The sequence below is a fragment of the Columba livia genome, chromosome W (assembly GCF_036013475.1).
Source record: "Columba livia isolate bColLiv1 breed racing homer chromosome W, bColLiv1.pat.W.v2, whole genome shotgun sequence".
Taxonomy (NCBI): Eukaryota; Metazoa; Chordata; class Aves; order Columbiformes; family Columbidae; genus Columba; species Columba livia.
In genome coordinates this window covers 11,583,818-11,604,364 of record NC_088641.1, presented here as the reverse complement: position 1 = coordinate 11,604,364, position 20,547 = coordinate 11,583,818, and the positions used below count along the sequence as shown (strand labels likewise).

The 20,547-nt window shown below is 47.0% G+C and overlaps 1 protein-coding gene across 1 annotated transcript in view; it reads right to left on the bottom strand.

Moving 5' to 3' along the window:
* Positions 1-20,547, bottom strand: part of LOC102083899 (SET-binding protein) — a 311,256-nt gene that overhangs the window by 252,420 nt on the left and 38,289 nt on the right.

The following is a 20,547-nucleotide window of genomic DNA, read 5'->3' as shown; positions in this document are numbered from 1 at the left end:
GCCCACCCTGGCACAAGCATCCATCATCTCAACTATTGAGCTATGCTTTGGTAAAGCAAGCAAAATTTTTCTACAAACCGGGTTAGCATTCTCAACTGCGAGTGTCATAAACAAAGGTTCTTTTACACTAGCATCAATCGGTGCCCTATCCAAGGCTTCCCTTAGGCAGTCAAGAAAGGCCATATACGATTCATTGTCCTTTTGCTTTACCTGAGAGTACGGAGGGACTGGTTTTCCTTCTTCCGGTAGAGTTCAGAGAATATCTCTTGCTAGAGAAGAACTCTGTCGCAAGATGGCAGAGTTAACCGTGCCTGCGCTTAAGGGTTAGCAAATTCCCCTGACCCTATCAGCATACCTTTCGAAACAAGGCGTAACGGATCCCCCTCATTACAGTCTAAATTAAGGATAGCTGCATCTTCATAAGCATCAATCCACCTACTTCTCCAGAGAACTTCTTGCATTGGGGTTAGTAGCAATGTAGCTAGCTGACGACAATCAAAAGGAGTTAATACTTGCCCATCAAAGAGAGTTAATAAAGCCTTGTGTATACTTTCCATGTAATCCATACTGCTGTACCGCTTTTCTAGCCTCTTTTATTTCCTCCCAACGCAACCCAGCCCACCCAGGATTCTGATTACCCTGTTCATCTTGCTGGTAAAAGACTGGATATGCACTTGTTATTTCACCTTCTATCATTGCATTTCTGACAATTCCAATGTTTTTTAAGGTCATAATTATCTGTAGAACCCGAACCCCCCGATGCACCCCCCTTCCCGTCACAATCAACACAATTGCCTTGCTGACTGCTGGATTCTCTCACTACCAGCTGATCTGATCTTTCACACAGTTCTTTTGCCCAGTTCTTATCCGGCGACTCCTTCTGCTCTCTCGTAGGAGTTAGAGGGGTAGAAGGCGGTAAAGGCAGACACGAATCAGTAAAAGGACTGATAGTACACTTATTTACGACTTTAGCATTCTCAGCTTTCACCAGTTCTTTTGACAAATTGTCTGATTCCAGTCCTTTGGACTTCTTGATCTCTCTAGGGTCGGGTAATGGTATAGGAGGCCATGCACTCGGTAATTTTCCTCCCCCCGCCCCAGACTGCTGTATCATCGAGGGTGCCGAAGGCACAACAGGGGATGGAGTAGGGAGGGTATCAAAGACACGAACCGGGTAAGCTTCACAATTATTTTTGGGTTTCTTATCAGGCTGCAACACTGCAAAAATTCTGGCAACCGCAGCCCGTTCAGCCTTAAAATCTTTTAAGGTGGAAATTATAAGCTTCCATGTAGTCGCTAATGATTTAGCTTATTTATCTCCATTGCTGACCTTATCCCATAATTTCTGCCCTATATCGTCCCAAAGTTCAATTTTAAAAACCTTCTCAGCTTCTGCTGGGTAGCTGTTAGTTCTACACCAAACCAACAGTCTACGTATGTTCCTTTTTCATATTTAAGTCCTCTCGTAGAGAGAATATGCAGGAGGAGTTTAACTATGGCTTGTTCTTCAGAGGATACGTTCTGCCCCATAACTCCACTCTTCCCTCCTCCTGCCCCCAGCCGCTCACCTTTTCCGGTGATCCGTCGACGACTTTATCCCTGGGGCGTCCGTACGCCTCCGTCCGGTCTTCAGTCCAGCTGAACCACCTCCGGATGGGCCGCTCCAGGCTTTTCCCCAATCGTAGTGAGACACCATTCAGAGTATCACGTCGGGGTCACCATTTGTTAGAACGATAAAGACTCAGCATTCCGATTCCATGTGAATCACGCAAAGCCATTTACTACAGAAACAAGCCTCCTTATATATGCAACTATTCTCTGATCATGCGTCCACGCTCCAAGCATGCATTCACAAATTGGATATCATCTATGTTCACGAGCTGTCCACGTGTTGGAGTCTCACTGCTGATAGGTCCGTTGACTCATGCCATGTTGAGGCCCTGTTAATGAAGAAACGCCCCTCTCTCACAGCGGATTCTGTTTTTAGCTTCTCGAAGTGGCCTTGAGATTCCTTTGAGCCTGACTAATTCAACAACAAATCTCCATCTAACAAAACCCCTCCACAGAAGGAAAGCAAGGTGTGCCGAAAATCACAGTGAGAATACAGGCAAGCCCAGCTGAAAAGGAACAGGTTATTTTAAAACAAAGTTTTCATACACGTACATGAAGAGGAACAAGTCTACCACGCTCAGGAAGCACAATTACCAAACTGGAGTGACTTGACGTAAAACTCATACACCAGCATTTCTATTCACCATTACCAAATTAGTGCTTACTTGCTTCTAGTGTAGCTAGATTTGGTGAAATAAAGTCTACAGGTGAGACTTGTCCACATTTGGACAACTGGTCCATAAAACCACTGGCAAGTCCTTGCTGGGAATTCAACAGCCCACCTTCACCGAACACTGAAGTTTGCTTGTGCAGACCCTGCAGCATCGATAACATGGTAGACCCAAAGAAACAGAGTCCCCTCTCCCTCCTTTTGCCTACAGTTTGGGAAATAAGTTGAGCTCAACCACCTCCTTTTCATTGACAACCCATCACATTGACCGAGTGTGATCTGAGCAGCGAGGTCCCTCATGCTAACTTGGTTCTTTTCCAGGGATTATTTGAGTCACTTTGGATCTTCACCAAAGCATTTTTGGATCTTGTCAGACCTGGATGTCTTGATAAATCACTATGGCAGAAAAGGACTGGGATTTCAGGTTTGGGCAAAATGTTCCTTGAGCTCAAACAGTAACACAGCCAATTGAGTTTCCACAAACCCATCACAATTACTTGCTTTCCCATAGACACACACACACAAAGGCATTGCCTTTTTTTCAGACTTTTGCTGTCTGCAGTTGAAAAATAAACACTCTCAACATCTTCTGGGCAAGAGGGAGAATCTTCTCATCTGCAGCCACAAGTCACATGATTTCAGCTGTATGAATTTATATGGAAAAGGAGACCTCAACATTAAAGCAGTTAGTGAGTTTAGCCAAGTTGAAGAGCTCTTCCTTAAATTATGAGGAAGGGAAAGGACACAAAAGGAATTGCAGCCATCAGGGCACAGCAGAGAGATGATCCTTGGTGGCAGAAATTACAAACAGGCAAATAAACTTCTGGTCACTTTGGAAGAGCCTGCGACCTTCCAGGTGTGGTGAGGTCTCTTACTTGGTGACCTCAGCATCTCACAAGTCCCAGAAAGGTCAAATAATGTGCAAAAATTATCTTTTCTCCTCTTTCCAAAAGACACACTGGAAAAAAAGAAAAAAGACACTGAAAAGGCTGTATCTACACCTGATACCTAACCAAAATGCCCAACGTTTGGATTGCTGATTGCAACCTGCCGAACTTCAATGTTTTCAGGGGACTACTTCCAACTGGCATTCACTGCCTGTGACTCCCATCTATCAAAGGTATTTTGTTCTTGTCCCATTACTACAGTCCTTCAGCAACTAGTCTGTAAACTCTTAAATTCAAAAACCATTCCCCAGAAAGAAGTTATTAAGCTAAATTTAAAGCAATTGTATTATTATGTCAGAGACAGGAAACTGTCTAACCAAAGGAGACTTTCTAGACACTCCACAGTATATGAGACAAGTTAGAGACACAAAAGGTCTGAAGGGACACCCATACATTTCCTAATAGGCAGCTGATGGACAGCTAGGATACCTTAGGGTGCCTATAGCAGCAATATATATATGTGTTTAGAAAACTGGATTCATACATGACTTGCTGATGATCAGCTTGCCCCAGTATCCACTGCAAAGTCATTATGCTGAAAAAGTTACTCCAGCCCTTTTTACACCACAAACCAAGGGAAAACTCCCACTTTTAGACCCTTCTCCAGCTTCTAGAATATAATGTCGTGCAACCTGAGCACATGGCAAACCATGGTCGTGTTCTCTTGTCTGGCTGGAAGTATCACCAGCTTTATTTAACAGAGACAAAATGCAAGATGTTGCCCATAATCACCTGGAAAACCAAGAGCAAAGGGGGAATATGAACCCAAAACTTGATAGCTTTTTTCTTTTTCCCTGGCAGTACAAGAATGCAGGGGTTTTTCCACTCCCTAAAAAAGCAAATGAAAGCAATGCACGGGATGAATAATCCCATCTCCTTTTCCAACTGCAGATGCACGTCTCCTAATGCACATCACCTGAATTAGCTACTACCTTCATCTTTTTTTAGGAAAGCTTATTATGAGCAGAAGCTTAATTTGGGAATAGGTGTGTGTCTAACATTAGGCAGGTAAGTTGAAAGGGAAAAAAAAAAAAAAAAGCATATGGAAAACATTAGCAGCCAGTCACAACTCTGTTCAAGAGCAGATGGAGGCCTTGTCGTTCAAGGGTTTCCTCATGTACACCAAGCAGTTCAGTGGGGATAGGGAAAGAGGCTTCTGTTTGGATGCTTCTGTCTGGAATCAGATCAGAATAAAGCACGCTTTTCCACAGCACACGCCTTGTGTTACATTAAATATGCATAAGCAAATACAGCTTTTATTCAGCAATCTGAAACAGACCCCTCCAGGGTACTAAGGGTCAGTGACTTTTTGTTTATTTATCTGTATGCTATTTTACAGTTTCTAGTGCCCAAGGAGTTTGTTAAGAAATTCAAACACCTCACTGGGGCTATTCTGCTGTGGTTGTTGCCTCCTTATACATCCCTCCCTTCTCTGTCCAGCAGCACCTGATGCTTGCAGGGGAGAAAGAAGAGGACACTGCAAATAGAGGAGCCTCATCTCACTGAGTACTACAGATGTTCGGTCTTAATTTATGGAGCATCATTTCCATGTTTTGTGGCCTAATGTCCTGGTTTTGTTAAAAACAAGACCAGTTCTCTTTTGGTGAATTTTCCTTTCAGCGAAATCCTTCTAGGTGACTGCACTTTCCTGAAGTTAGCTGCATATTTTTTCTTGGACACTGTACTTTGTGCTGATAAGAGGACCAACAGAATGCTGGAAAAGCTCACGTTTAGATTTATTGCTATGACAGCCAAAAGACTGATAAGATTTCCCATGTTCTGTCATGAGAGGGGCATGTTTGAGGAGGGGTGGACAGAACAGTTGACTAAAACTGACCAACTGAGTATTCCATCCCATAATCGTCATACCCCCTATATAAGAGGGTGATCACAAAGGTCTGCCCTCTCTCTGACCATGGCTGGCATCTGAAGAGGACCCTCTCTGCGTGCCTGTGATGCTAGGCCCAAGGCCCTGCAATCCCTGAAATCTAGTTTGCAGTTTACTGTGAAGTCCCCCCCATGACTTCTGGGTACCTGCCCTACAGCTACTGGAGCTACGCCAGCTCCGCCCACCCAGCTCCACCGCTGCTGGAGTGATTCCAACTCCATATTGAGCATTCAAGATTGGTTTTGTATATTTTGTATATATTCTCTATTTATTAGTAGCATTAGTAAAACCCTTTAAAACTTTCCAACTTGAAGTCTAAGTCTCCCTTCCTCCTTATCTTCCTTATCATCTTTCTGATCTAAAGGACAAGGTGGAGGGAGGGTAAAGGGGGTAACAGAGAGCATCTGCCACGGTTTATTGTCGCCTTGTTTTAAACCTTGACACCTTTCAATAACATGATTGGGGAGGAGCACAGTGACCTTGAAAGCTCAAGGATGTATTGCTATTAAATGATCCTGTGCTGCCAGTTCTTGATGCAATGCTCTGGTTTAGAAGCAGGTAGGCACAAGTATTTCCAATGGAGGAGCTCACTTTGCCTTCTGCTGGCTCCCACCCATCATCAGACATCCCCCTTACCAAGACAAAGAGCAAGAAGGCTCCTCAGCTACCACTGAAGAGTGAAGCACATATGTCCTGTTTGCTGGCCTCACCCTCCTGCTTGTACCACAGGCTCTAGCAGTTAGCCAAAGTTTGAAGAAAAAGAAGAAAAATAACAATAGTAACAGGCTTAATTATCTTAGCTGCATGGGTGACAGGAACTGATCAGTTGCCAGTTTTAACAGTCTGTGGTTGAGAAATACCAAAATGCGTCACCCAGAAGACAAATGAGGGCCAGTCACAACTTGCTTCACATCAGTGGCTCCAGGTGAAGGCATAGGGGCACACACAAATCACTGCTGCCAGGGCAGCCCCAGAGGCTGTGGCGAGCCCCAGTGCTGCCGCATTGCCCAGAGCGGTCCCATGCAGAGCTGCCAGCCCTGTTTAAAGGAGTTAGATATGACACACATGGCACCGGTGGGCCTCCATGGAGCTGCCAGGCTCTGTGTTCCAGAGGAGCTGGCTGGGATTAACTGGAGGATCCCATTTTCCTCCCACTTTTCCAAGTCTGTGGCTGGAAAGATCAGCTCAAGAGGTGGGCTCAACTTAGCAGCACCATGACATGCACCTTGCAGCCACTGGCAGGTCCATCTGGGCTCTGATCTGGTCGGTTCCTATCAGTCTTCCTCGGTTTTGAGCAACGGCCATTGAAAATATTGGCTGTAGCCTCACCCCCAAGGAGCTGGTGCAACCCATCTCCACTCAACCCCTGGAAGGTCTCACTGGCTAAACCTGGCCCTGGTTTTCAGCTGTTCATATTCTTTCCATCTCTCCTGCCTTGAAATACCCTTGAAATGTCCCCCACTAACAGATGAAAATATGAGGTGCAAAAACGGTACATGAACCTTGGCCCATGGCAACCTGGGGAAGAGCACAGCTTCCAGCATGGCCTTTCCAAGGTTTTTATCAGCATTGCAGCTGCTGAAGCAGCCTGGCTCTTCACGGAGAAGTGCTTTTCTGAAAGAGCTTTGTGAAGCTGAGCTGAGCAGCGCTTTGCATCCTCTTCCCTTTTCTTCCTCTCTTGTCTTACACCACCAAAATAGCTCTCCAGCATGATACCCACATAGACGCAGCGATCATGCCTGCTCAGGAATGACAAGCATATTGGGAAGCAATGCCAACCTTCTCTGATTCCTTCTCCATCCATCCACCCATCCATCCATCCATCCAAATACCCCAACATTTCCAGGACCGGAGAGCACATTTGCATCCATCTCCCCTGACATCCTGCACCAGGCAGGCTGTGCAATTCAGTCTGCTGTCCTGTCACTGAGCTCAATAGTTATTTTTAAATAAAATCATTACTGATTTTCACTATGAGCTACTTAGTAACAAGCCAAGAGGAATATGGTGTTTTTGTTATTTTTTTTCCCTAGAGTCATAGTTCAGTTTTTCACCAAGAAGAAAACATGTATAGCACTGCAACAGTGAATCTTAAAGAAAAATCCCCATGGGTGCATAAATGACGCTGGGAAGAACAACTTATTCAATGTTTATGCTTTTTATGCTTTTCTGTCAGGGTGATCCACGCATCTTGAAGAACTGGTGCCTACATGCTTACAGTGGCAGAAGTGGGAGAGAAGGAGGGGGGAAACTAAGGGAAATGAGAACTGAATCCAAGGTGGAGGCAAGCGACAGTACAACAGACAGCTGGTGTTTGGGTGGTGGTAAATCACCCTGAAATGAGCCTCTTCCCTCAGCTCAATGAGGCCTAAACAACAAAGGAAGGCACAGCTTGTAGCCGGACAGCCTGCTAGCCAACCACAGATGCACATGACAGCTGCATTCAGAAGCCTGGAGTCAATACAAAAGCTTCCAAATCAATCTGACATCCTGCGACCTCAAACAATGCACCAAATCTCCTTAGAATTAGAGCCCCAAATGAGGGGGAGCAGCATTCAAGGAAGATCAAACCGCAGGGCTGACGCTAAAAGGGACTAAAAAGGAGAATGTTCCCAGTTTATTAATGGCGAGGTCTGGCCGGCTGCATCCCAGCCCCCATGGGTTGCCTTCATTAAAGGGCAGTGCTTTGCGCATATTATGCAGAGTGCCCAGAGGGTATGTGTGTGTGTGCATGTGCACACGAGCATGCCCTCACTTGCTAGAGATCAGAATGCGTCTTTCTGCTTAGCACTGTTGTCTCCATCAAAAATTCCTCCTGTGTGAACTGCAAGTGGTAGTTTTTCCCACTTGAGCAACTGGGAGCTAGCAGAAGAACTTGCCAAGCCGCTCTCCATCATCTTCCAACAGTCCTGGCTCACTGGGGAGGTCCCATATGATTGGAAATTGGCCAATGTTACCCCAGTCCACAAAAAGGGCTGCAAAGCTGACCCTGGCAACTACAGGCCTGTCAGCCTGACCTCGGTGCCTGGCAGGGTTATGGAGCAGATCATCCTGAATGGAAACACACAGCACCTTCAGGATGGACAAGGGATCAGACCCAGCCAGCATGGGTTTAGGAGGGGCAGGTCCTGTCTGACCAACCTGATCTCCTTTTATGAACAGGTGACTCACCTGGTGGATGAGGGGAAAGCCGTGGATGTGGTCTATCTGGACTTCAGCAAGGCCTTTGACACTGTCTCCCATAATATACTCCTGCAAAAGCTGGTAGCCCATGGCTTGGACAAGTGTACTCTACGCTGGGTTAAGAACTGGCTGGAGGGCCGGGCCCAGAGAGTGCTGGTGAATGGGGCTGCATCTAGCTGGCGGCCAGTCCCTAGTGGTGTTCCCCAGGGGTCAGTGTTGGGTCCAGTCCTGTTTAACATCTTTATTGACGATTTAGATGAGGGGATTGAGACCATCATCAGCAAATTTGATGATGACACCAAGTTGGGAGGGAGTGTCAACCTGCTGGAGTGCAGGAAGGCTCTGCAGAGGGATCTGGATAGACTGGAAAAATGGGCTGATTCCAATGGGACGAAGTTCAATAAGGCCAAGTGCCGGGTGCTGCACTTTGGTCACAACAACCCCCTGCAGCGCTACAGGCTGGGCGCAGAGTGGCTGGAGAGCAGTCAGACAGAAAGGGACCTGGGGGAACTAATTGACAGGAAGCTCAACATGAGCCAACAGTGTGCCCAGGTGGCCAAGAAGGCCAACGGTATCCTGTCCTGTATCAAAAGTAGTGTGGTCAGCAGGACAAGGGAAGTGATCCTTCCCCTGTACTCTGCATTGGGGAGGCCACACCTGGAGTATTGTGTTCAGTTCTGGGCCCCTCAGTTCAGGAAAGACATTGAAGTGCTGGAGCAGGTCCAGAGAAGAGCAACACGACTGGTGAAGGGACTTGAACATAAGACCTATGGGGAGAGGCTGAGGGAGCTGGGGTTGTTTAGTCTAGAGAAGAGGAGGCTTAGAGGTGACCTCATCACTCTCTATAACTACCTGAAGGGAAGTTATAGCCAGGTGGGGATTGGTCTCTTCTCCCAGGCAGTTAGCAATAGGACAAGGGGGCATGGGCTTAAACTCTGCCAGGGGAAATTTAGGCTGGATATTAGAAAGAAATTCTTTACAGAGAGAGTGGTCAGGCATTGGAATGGCTGCTCAGGGAGGTGCTGGACTCGCCGTCCCTGGAGGTTTTTAAACTGAGATTGGACATGGCACTTAGTGCCATGATCTAGTAAACGGACTAGAGTTGGACCAAGGGTTGGACTCGATGATCTCTGAGGTCTTTTCCAACCCAGTCGATTCTGTGATTCTGTGATTCTGTGATTCTGTATGGACACATATGTGTGCATGCCCTCACACATATGCATGCTCTCTCTCATCCCTAAGCCTGAAAAGCATAAAAGAACTCAGGCTCTTTCCAAAGGGAAAAAGAAGCCCAGTGTTTCACATCTTCTTTCCTCCTGGCCATACTTTCAGCTCACAGACACACAAAATCTATTACAAAAGGCTGAAGCATTATGCAATTGTCACTGCTGTTGATGGAATTGATTACTCCATAAGACTTTGCCTGCTCCTACATGCCATGAAGGACTTGGTCCCACAGCACAGGAAACACAGAAAGAGGAAAAAAAAAAAAGAAAAAGAAGTGTTTCAGCCCCAGGAGCTGACCCCTCGGGCAGGATTGTCCCCTCTGGGGTAGTTTCACCTGCAACATCTGTCTTGTAGCACCACACACAAATGGCACCCTTCCCCATACAGCAACAAAAAGGCCAAGCAAATACTTTTTATCAGCTTCCCTTTGAAGGCAGGTAGAAAAGTAGAATATAGACACACACACACACAAAAAGGATAAATACTATTTGCAAAAGTGATGTTTGGATTTCTCTGTCCTAATTTTCTTGTTTTCAGCTGTCACATATTCAAGAGTCAGACCTTGCAAGTTTTCTCCTCCTCAGCTGCACAACCCAAGACGGAGCACTTGCTTGAGGAGGTCAGCCTTGAAAAATGCTTCTCTTTTGTGCTGAAATGGGAGTAGATTAAGAGAAAGGGCTGAATTTTTCAAAGCCATCTACAGATTTTGATGCACTTTCCCATGCATTTTAACTGAAGACATGTCAAAGTCCAATGAACTTTACTTTTGAAGCGTCACGCTGATCTTATGTTGAGAACAGATATGGCTGTGGGAGCTAGTAACCTCCCTCAAATTTGGAGAAACTTAGGTGCACTGAAACTGAAAACTGATAAATCTTCCTTAGGACCCAGCAATTTCAACACATTCTCAAATGTTGAGAAATTTAGCTTTAAGGCTCCACAAAAAAACTTTATGCTTTACTCATCCTTTAATCCACTGAGCCTACACTACTTTGCCACATCTCAAGAGTACTTAGAGATCATAAGCAGTATCCCTTTCTCCTCCTCTGAGAAAAGAGCTCTAGTTTTACCTTGTGAGCATATTATCTGGATATCAGAGGGCAAAGACAAGTATAGCAGATTCAACAGGACTTTTCCCTAACATAAGGTAGGATAGAACATCAACTCTATGTGCAAGATGAGGTGATATTCAAACCCCAGGCAGGAAGACTGGAGAGGTCCCTTAAGTCAGTGAGTGCCCAAAGATGTGGTAGATGAGTAGTAGGAAATGATGGAGGGCTGCAACAATTCCTAGAACTGCAGATTAAACAGAATCTGCAGGGATCAGACACAGAAAGATTCAAGGTTAAGTTGGTTGGGAGAATAATTGAAATAATTGAGAATAATTGAGAATAGTTGAAATCTTTAATTTTAAAATACTTTTTCCTTTGCACTGAAATAGCCCTTTTTGTTTCAGATATCTAGCAAGTCCAAATCTATGTCTTTCAAATTCAGGAAAACCGAGCTCTTATTTGGATGAGCGGCTTTTTTTTTTTTTTTATGCTTGCTTGCCTGCTTTAAACTGCCATTTGAATAATTTAACAGTCTATCCTAAATATTTCACCAATAAATCACAGTCTTGTGTTCCACAAGGCCTGTTCCACTGCTTCACAAGCCTCTCCATGAATAATTTTTTCCTAATATCCAATCTAAACCTCCCCTGGTGCAACTTGAGGCTATTTCCATCGAAGAGCACATGCATCCAGGCCACGAGCTGCCAGTTTCTCCAGGAGAATGCTGTGGGATATGGTGTCAAAGGCCTTACTGAAGTCTAAATACACAACATCCACAGCCTTTCCCACATGTACTAAGTGGGTCACCTTGTCATAGACAGAGATCAGGTTGGTCAAGCAGGACCTGTCTTTCATAAACCCAGGCTGACTGAGCCTGATCACTTGGTTGTCTTGTATGTGCTGTGTGATGTCATTCAAGATGATCTGCTCCATGACTTTCCCTGAGGTCAAACTGACAGACCTGCAAACTCCTCGGATGCTCCTTCCAGCCTTTCTTGTAGATAAGCGTCACGGTTGCCAACTTCCAGTCAACTGGAACTTCCCCAATAAGCCAGGATTGCTGATAGATAATGGAAAGTGGCTTAGTGATCACCTCCACCAGCTCCCTCAGCACCCTTGGGTGTATCCCATATGGCCCCATAGACTTCTGTGTGTGTCTAAGTGGTGTAGCAGGTGGGTAACCATTTCCCCTTGGATTATGGGGGCTTCATTCTGCTCCCCATCTCTGTCTTCTGGCTCAGGGGAGTGGGTACCTGGAGCACAACTGATCTTACTATTAAAGACTGAGAAAAAGAAGGCATTTACTACCTCAGCCTTTCCCTCATCTTCTGCCACTATGTTTGCTTCTGTATTCCATCCCATAATCGTCATACCCCCTATATAAGAGGGTGATCATGAGGGTCATGTTCTCTTCGACCATGGCCGGCATCTAGAGAGGACCTTGTCTGTCTGCCTGTGATCTACAGGCCTCAGGCCCTGCATCCCTGCAACCAGGCTCCGGTTTGCTGTGAAGTCCCGCCCATGACTTCCAGGGGCCTGGCCTGCAGCTGCTGGAGCCGCCAGCTCCGCACACCCAGCTCCGCCACTGCTGGAGTGACGCCAACTCCACTTCGAGCACTCGAGATTGGTTTTGTATATTTTGTATATATTCTCTGTTTATTAGTAGCAAGTGGCAAGCCCACTGCTGAACTACAGGAACGAGTGAGTTGAAAAAGAAAGCTCCCAAGAGAAAAGCTGCTCCAGTTTTCAGTGGGAGGCTTTCCAGACAGAGTAGGATGGATTCTTGTGTCTCCCTACCAGAGACTGTGCAAAGCACCAATTAGTGGGGCCCTGCCTCCAGCCAGGTGGAGGAGAGGGACAGTGACAACAGAGTTTATTGGACTGTGTGAATTCGGTGGCCTGGTATGTCAGAACCACATGAATATAAAGCCCTGGTAGACACTGGTGCTCAGTGTACAATGATGCCATCGAATCATAAAGGGTCAGTATCTGTCAGTATTGAAGGAGTGACTGGGGGATCTAAGGAATTGACTGTATCAGAGGCTGAAGTGAGCCTAACTGGAAAGGAGTGGGAAAGGCACGCTGTTTTGACTGGTCCAGATGCTCCATGCATCCTTGGTATAGACTACCTAAGGAGTGGGTATTTTAAGAACCCAAAAGGGTATTGATGGGCCTTTGGTATAGCAGCTGTAGAGACTGAGAACGTTAAACAGCTGTCTAATTTGCCTGGTCTTTCTGATGACCCTTCTGTTGTAGGACTGCTTAAGGTCGAAGAGCAACAGGTGCTGATTGCTACCACGACGGTGCACAGACGACAGTATCACACCAATAGAGATTCCCTGATACCCATTCATAAACTAATCTGACAACTAGAGAGTCAAGGAGTGATCAGTAAGACTCGCTCACCTTTCAATAGTCCTATATGGCCTGTTCCAAAGCCTAATGGAGAATGGAGACTGACTGTAGATTATCGTGGCCTAAATGAAGTTACGCCACCATTAAGTGCTGCCGTGCTGGACATGTTAGAACTGCAATATGAACTGGAGTCAAAGGCAGCCAAGTGGTATGCTACAATTGACATTGCTAATGCATTTTTCTCTATTCCTTTAGCAGCAGAGTGCAGGCCACAGTTTGCCTTTACCTGGAGGGGTATCCAGTACACCTGGAATCGACTGCCCCAGGGGTGGAAACACAGCCCTACTATCTGCCATGGACTGATCCAAACTGCACTGGAACAAGGTAAAGCTCCAGAACACCTGCAATATATTGATGACATCATCGTATGGGGTGATACAGCAGCAGAAGTCTTCAAGAAAGGTGAGAGAAAAATTCAAATTCTTTTGAAAGCTGGTTTTGCCATAAAGAGAGGTAAGGTCGAGGGACCTGCCGGAGAGATTCAGTTTCTAGGAATTAAATGGCAAGATGGGCGTCGCCAGATCCTGATAGAGGTGATTAACAAATTAACAGCTATGTCCCCACCAACTAGCAAAAAGAAAACACAAGCCTTTTTAGGTATTATGGGCTTCTGGAAAACGCATATTCCAGATTACAGCAAGATTGTGTGCCCCCTTTATCAAGTGACTTGAAAGACATGTGATTTTCAATGGGGCCCTGAGCAGCGACAAGCCTTTGAACAAATTAAACAAGAGATTGTACATGGAGTAGCTCTTGGACCAGTCCAGACAGGACAAGGTATTAAGAATGTGCTCTATACTGCAGCTGGGGACAATGGTCCTACTTGGAGCCTCTGGCAAAAGGCACCAGGTGAGACTCGAGGTTGACCTCTAGGATTTTGGAGAAGAGGATATAAAGGCTCGGAGGCCAATTATACTCCAACTGAGAAAGAGATACTGGCAGCATATGAAGGAGTTCAAGCTGCTTCAGAAGTGATTGGTGTTGGAAAGTAAAATGCGGGAAAGCAAGATGTGCGGTTCCAGCCATCTGGATGATAAAAGAAGATCAATATTAACATGACCATCTGGGCAGTCAAAGACATAATACTAACATAATAATATATAAAGGGCCTTGGACAGATTACTTTGAAGTGCCTTTCTCGTAATTGTAAAAAGTTATAGCCCAGACTTGTGAGAATGGTATCTCGGGCTGGATAACTGCCCCCAAGTGCATGGGATGTGTGAATGTCCTTGGGCCGAGTCTGTGAATGAGTGGAAAAACAAGTGAGACAAACATTACATGAGTTTAGTGTGTTCTTAATAACAATTAGTGGAAAAACACCTTTTGTAAACATCTTAGTCCAGGCCCGTACCATGAAGTCTAAGTCTCTCTTCCTTTCCTCTTATCTTTCCAATCATCTTTCCGATCTAAAGGAAAGGGGTGGCGGGAAGTGAGGGGATAACAGGGAGGGTCTGCCATGGTTTACTGTCGCCTTGCCTTAAACCTTGACACATTCTTATATTCCTCTTGAGTAGCCTGCCCCTCCTTCCAAAGATTATAAATTCTCTTTTTATTCCAAAGTTCAAGCTGTAGCTCTCTATTCAGCCAGGTCAGTCTTCCTAACCTGCTCCTGCACCTCTAAGATTACCTTCTTGAAGAGACACCAGCCTTCCTGGACTCCTTTGCTCTTCAGGACTGCCTCCCAAGGGACTCTGCCAACCAGCCTCCTAAACAGATCAAAGTCTGCCCTTCAGACATGCAAAGTAGCAGTTCTGCTGACAATCCTTCATATTATCCAAGAATAGAAAACTCAGTCATTTCATGATCACTATGCCCAAGGCTACCTCCAACCGATCTATTGCCCACGAGTCCTTCTCTATTCACAAACAACAGATCCAGTGGGGCTCCTTCCCTAGTAGGCTCACGGAGCAGCTGTGTTAGGAAGTTGTCTTCCATGAACTCCAGGAGCCTCCTAGACCACTTCCTCTCTGCTTTGCTGTATTTCCAGGAGACATCTGGTAAGTTGAAATCCCCCATAAGTACAAGGGCTAGCAATCGGGAGACTTTTCCCAGCTGCCTGAAAAATATTTCATCTGCCTCTTCATCCTGGTTGAGTGGTCTGTAACAGACCCACACCAGGACGTCTGCCTAGTTGCCCTTCTCTTGATTCTCACCCTCTGGGGACAGCGGCAAGTGGGGAGTTTGGCTGGGGGGGGGGGGTCAAGTGCATCTGCGACACACCCATAGACACTCAACCCTATCATCACCCTCATCAAGCTCTAGACAAAAAATCCTCCCTAACATACATGGCTACCCCACCTCCTCTCCTTCTTCACATATCCCTTCTGAAGAGTTTATAGCTATCCATTGCAGAACTCCAGTTATGAGAGTCATCCCACCATGTTTCTGTGATGGTAACTATATCGTAGTTTTTCTGCCTCACAATGGCTTCTAGCTCCTCCTGTGTGTTGCCCATGCTGTGTGCATTCATATAGATGCACTTCAGCTGGGCTATTGATCCCATCACCCTTTTCTGGTGAGAAGCCCTAATTCCTTTGTGGCCATCCTGAAGTGCTTTCACGGTTTCTAACACATCAACAACCCTTCTGTTTTTCCTACTGCATGGCTCTCCATCCCCTACCTCCCCTGGGATGGCAGACCAAAGGGCCTTGCTAGCAATTCCCTCAAATGCTGGCATGTCACCCTTGGGCATGCCTCTGCCACACCAGTTTTCCTTCCCTTCTGACTTCAAATCTAGTTTAAAGCCCTCTCAGTAAGTCCTGATAACTTCTGACCCGAGTGGGGGACAGAGGAGAACACTACTTGTGCTCCTCATCCCTTGACCATGCATCCCAAGGCCCTGAAGTCTCTCTTAATTTCCCTTTTCAGTTTCATCACTGCCTACCTGAAAAATTACTACGCCTTTTTTTATTATTTTTTTTTTTTCTCTCTGATTTGGGCACTTTCATTCTCGTCCTCGAGACCCAGAAGCTCCCAGCAGCCCTTGTGAGAGCAGCTGACATGGAGCGGGCAAAACCACAGCAAGGGCGATCACACCCTCACTCCTTGCCTTGAAAAAGCCTCCGGGAGGGCAGCGACACGTCTGCCCACCAGGCGCTGGATGGGGCAACCAGTTTTTAACGTGGGTGAGTCCCAGCCACACTGTGCTGCAGCAACAGGTGTGGTAACTTGTGCACTAGGGCACAGAGGTTGTCACTATTTGCTGGTTAGACCCTCTCACCTATTGTCACTGTCTCATACTGCTGCCAACCATGGTCTTGACCAGAAAAAGAGCTTGTCTGAAGAAGACTGTAGCAACTCAGACAGACTGCCTGCCCCGAACTGTGGCTGTTCAGGTTTCCAGTTGCAGGGAGTGCCAGAGCCTGCTGCTGCCAGGTGAGGATGGCCAGCATCCCACCTGTGTGAGGTGTGAGCAGGTGCAAGATCTGCACAGCATGGTCACAAAAGTTAAGGAGGAGGTTGAGACGCTGAGGTCCATCAGGGAGTGTGAAAAGGAAATCAACTGGTGGAGTAACTCCCTGGCGTGCCACTTAGAGAAGCTCCAGGGGGATGCCCCCAAAAGGTGATGAACCCCTTGCCCTGTTGGGCAGAGGGAGAAGACCTGAGAAGACCTGTTGCTGTCGGGCAGAGGTAGGGGACCGAAAAGATGACAAGGGTTGGAAGCGAGTTCCAGTTCGGCGCCACGGGCACCCCCCCTCCCTACCTGCTTTGCTTTCCGAGGTGCCCCTCCGTAATAGGTTTGAGGCCCTGGATCTTGAAGAAGAGGTAGGCATGGCCCGCCTACGAGGTCACATAGAAAGAGGCAGTTGACTCCACGCCTCAAGACTGCCCCAGATAAGAAAGAAAGAAGGGTAATTGTAGTAGGCAATTCCCTTCTGAGAGGGACAGAGAGCCCAATCTGCAGAGCTGACCCTCATCGTAGGGAAGTGTGCAGTCTACCTGGAGCCCAGATCAGGGACATCACCAGGACGCTCCCCAACCTGGCGCACCCAACAGACTACTACCCACTGCTGATCTTCCAGACAGATGGGGAGGAAGCTGCATCCCGTAGTCTGACGGGAATGAAGAAAGATTTCAGGGCCCTGGGACAGATGGCAAAAGAGTCTGGGGCTCAAGTGATTTTCTCTTCTCTCCTTCCAGTTTTGGGTGATACCATGGGACGGAATAGAAAAATTCAGTCCCTAAACAATTGGCTACAAGACTGGTGCTACAGGCAGGGCTTTGGGTACTTTGATAACAGCTGGTTTTAGAAGACACCAGTCCAAACAGTGATATGTAGGAAAGGTTTATCTCACAGGGGCAAAAGGATGCTGGGACAGGAATTAGCAGGGCTCATTTAGAGAGCTTTAAACTAGACTCGAAGGGGAATGGGGTTGTAGCCTGGCTTGCATCAGTCAGGAAGCACTCTAGAGTTGAAGGCTGGGAGGCCTCCCATACCCCTGGGGTGAAATCGCTGTGCTCGGCCCGCTCTCTGAAATGCCTGTACACCAATGTGCACAGCATTGAGAATAAGCAGGAGGAGTTAGAAACCTGTGTTTGGCCAGGAGATTATGACCTGGTGACAATTACAGAGACATGGTGGGACAGCACACATGACTGGAATGTGGTCATGGATGGCTATGTCCTTTTCAGGAAAGACGGGACAGCCAGTCATGGTGGTGGAGTTGCTCTTTACGTGACAGAGCATCTACAATGTATTGAGTATTGTCCAGGCATGGATGAGGGGCGAGTTGAGAGTCTGTGGGTGAAAGTTAAGGGGCAGGCTGGCAGGGGTGATACTGTTGTGGGTGTCTATTATAGGCCACCAGATCAGGGTGAGGAAGTTGATGAGGCCTTCTACAGTCAGCTGAGAGCAGCCTCACAGTCACAGGCCTTGGTTGTCATGGGGGATTTTAACTTCCCTGATGTTTGCTGGAAGGACTACTCAGCCAGCCAACAATAGTCTAGGAGATTCCTCTAGTGCCTTGACGATAACTTTCTGATTTAAATTGTGGAGGAGCCAACTAGGAGAGGTGCATTGCTGGACCTCATCCTCACTAACAAGGAGAGTCTGGTTGAAGTGGTAAAGGTTGAGGACTGCATTGGTTGCAGTGACCATGAGATGGTGGAGTTCAGGATCTCATGTGGCAGGAGCAGAATAGCAAGCAGAATTGCAACCCTGGACTTCAGCAGAGCAAACTTTGGCCTTTTCAGGCAATTGCTAGGGCAAATCCCATGGGCAAGGCTGCTTGAAGGTAAAGGGGCCCAAGATAGTTGGTTAGTGTTCAGGGACTGTTTCTACCAGGCACAAGATCAGAGCATCCCGACACGTAGGAAGTCAAGGAAGGGAGCCAGGAGACCTGCGTGGTTAAACAGGGAGATGCTGGGTAAGCTCAAGTGGAAGAGAAGAGTTTACAGATCATGGAAGGAGGGGCTGTCCACTTGGGAAGAATATAAGGTTGTTGTCAGAGGGTGTAGGGAGGCACTAGGAAAGCTAAGGCCTCCTTAAAATTAAACCTGGCAAGAGGGGTCAAGGAGAACAGAAAGAACTTTTTCAAATATGTGGCAGATAAAACTAACACCAGAGGCAATGTAGGCCCACTGATGAACGAGGTGGGTGCTCTGGCGACAGAAGATACAGAGAAGGCAGAGTTACTGAATGCCTTCTTTGTCTCTGTCTACTCTGCCGGAGGCTGTCCTGAGGAGCTCCATACCCCTGAGGCCTCAGAGGAAGTCAGGAAAATGAAGGAGTTTGCCTCGGTTGATGACGACTGGGTAAGGGAGCCATTAGGCAATCTGGACATCCATAAATCCATGGGTCCGGATGGGATGCACCCGCGGGTGCTGAGGGAGCTGGCTGAGGTCATTGCTAGACCACTCTCCATCATCTTTGCCAAGTCTTGGGAAACAGGAGAGGTGCCTGAGGACTGGAGGAAAGCAAATGTCACTCCAGCCTTCAAAAAGGGCAAGAAGGAGGACCCGGGTAATTATAGACCGGTCAGCCTCACCTGAATCCCTGAGAAAGGGATGGAACAACTTATCCTTGGTGCCATCTCAAGGCATATCAAGCATAAGAGGGTCATTAGGGGCAGTCAGCACGGCTTCACCAAGGGGAAGTCGTGCTTGACAACCTCATTGACTTTTATGAGGACATAACGAGGTGGATAGATGATGGCAGGGCAGTGGATGTGGTCTACCCTGACTTCACTAAAGCATTTGACACCGCCTCCCACAGCATCCTTGCTGCTAAACTGAGGGAGAGTGGTCTGGACGATCGGGTAGTGAGGTGGACTGCGAACTGGCTGAAGGGAAGAAGCCAGAGAATCACAGAATCACAGAATGTTAGGGATTGGAAGGGACCTCGAAAGATCATCTAGTCCAATCCCCCTGTCGGAGCAGGAACACCTAGATGAGGTTACACAGGAAGGCGTCCAGGCAGGTCTTGAATGCCTCCAGAGTAGGAGAGTCCACAACCTCCCTGGGCAGCCTGTTCCAGTGTTCTGTCACCCTCACTGAGAAGAAGTATCTTCTCAAATTTAAGTGGAACCTTTTGTGTTCCAGTTTGTACTCATTACCCATTGTCCTATCATTGGTTGTCACCGAGAAGAGCCGGGTGGGGAAAAATTTAATGAAATATAAAAAAGGGCACGTGTAGAGTCTTGCATCTGGGCAGGAACAACTCCAGGTTCCAGTATAAATTGGGGAATGACCTATTAGAGAGCAGTGTTGAGTAAAGGGACCTGGGGGTCCTGGTGGACAGCAGGATGACCATGAGCCAGCACTGTGCCCTTGTGGCCAGGAAAGCCAATGGCATCCTGGAGTGTATTAGAAGGGGGGTGATTAGTAGGTCAAGAGAGGTTCTCCTTCCTCTCTACTCTGCCCTGGTGAGACCACACCTGGAATATTGTGTCCAGTTCTGGGACCCTCAGTTCAAGAAGGACAGGGAATTGCTGGAGATAGTCCAGTGCAGGGCAACAAAGATTAAGGGAGTGGAACATCTCCCTTATGAGGGAAGGCTGAGGGAGCTGGGTCTCTTTATCTTGGAGAAGAGGAGACTGAGGGGTGACCTTATTAATGTTGACAAATATATGTCACGAGGATGGAGCCAGGCTCTTCTCGGTGACAGCCAATGGTAGGACAAGGGGTAATGGGTTCAAACTGGAAAACAAGTGGTTCCACTTAAATTTGAGAAGGAACTTCTCAGTGAGGGTTTCAGAACACTGGAATAGGCTGCCCAGGGTGGTTGTGGCGTCTCCTACTCTCGAGACATTCAAAACCCGCCTAGACACATTTCTGTGTAGCCTCATCTAAGTATTCCTGCTCCGTCAGGGGGATTGGACTAGATGATCTCTTGAGGTCCCTTCCAATTCCTAACATTTTGTGATTCTGTGATTCTTTCTGAGGGCCTAACCAGGGCAGGAAGTTTTCTTTTTGTGTCTTTAACCCTGGCCCCAGGGAGGCAGCAGACTTTCCTAAGAAGTGGGTCTGGCCTGCATATAGGGCCCTCTGTTCCTTTTAGAAGGGAGTCTCCTACAACCACAACCTGCCTCTTTTTCTTTGTGGGAGCTGTTTTGA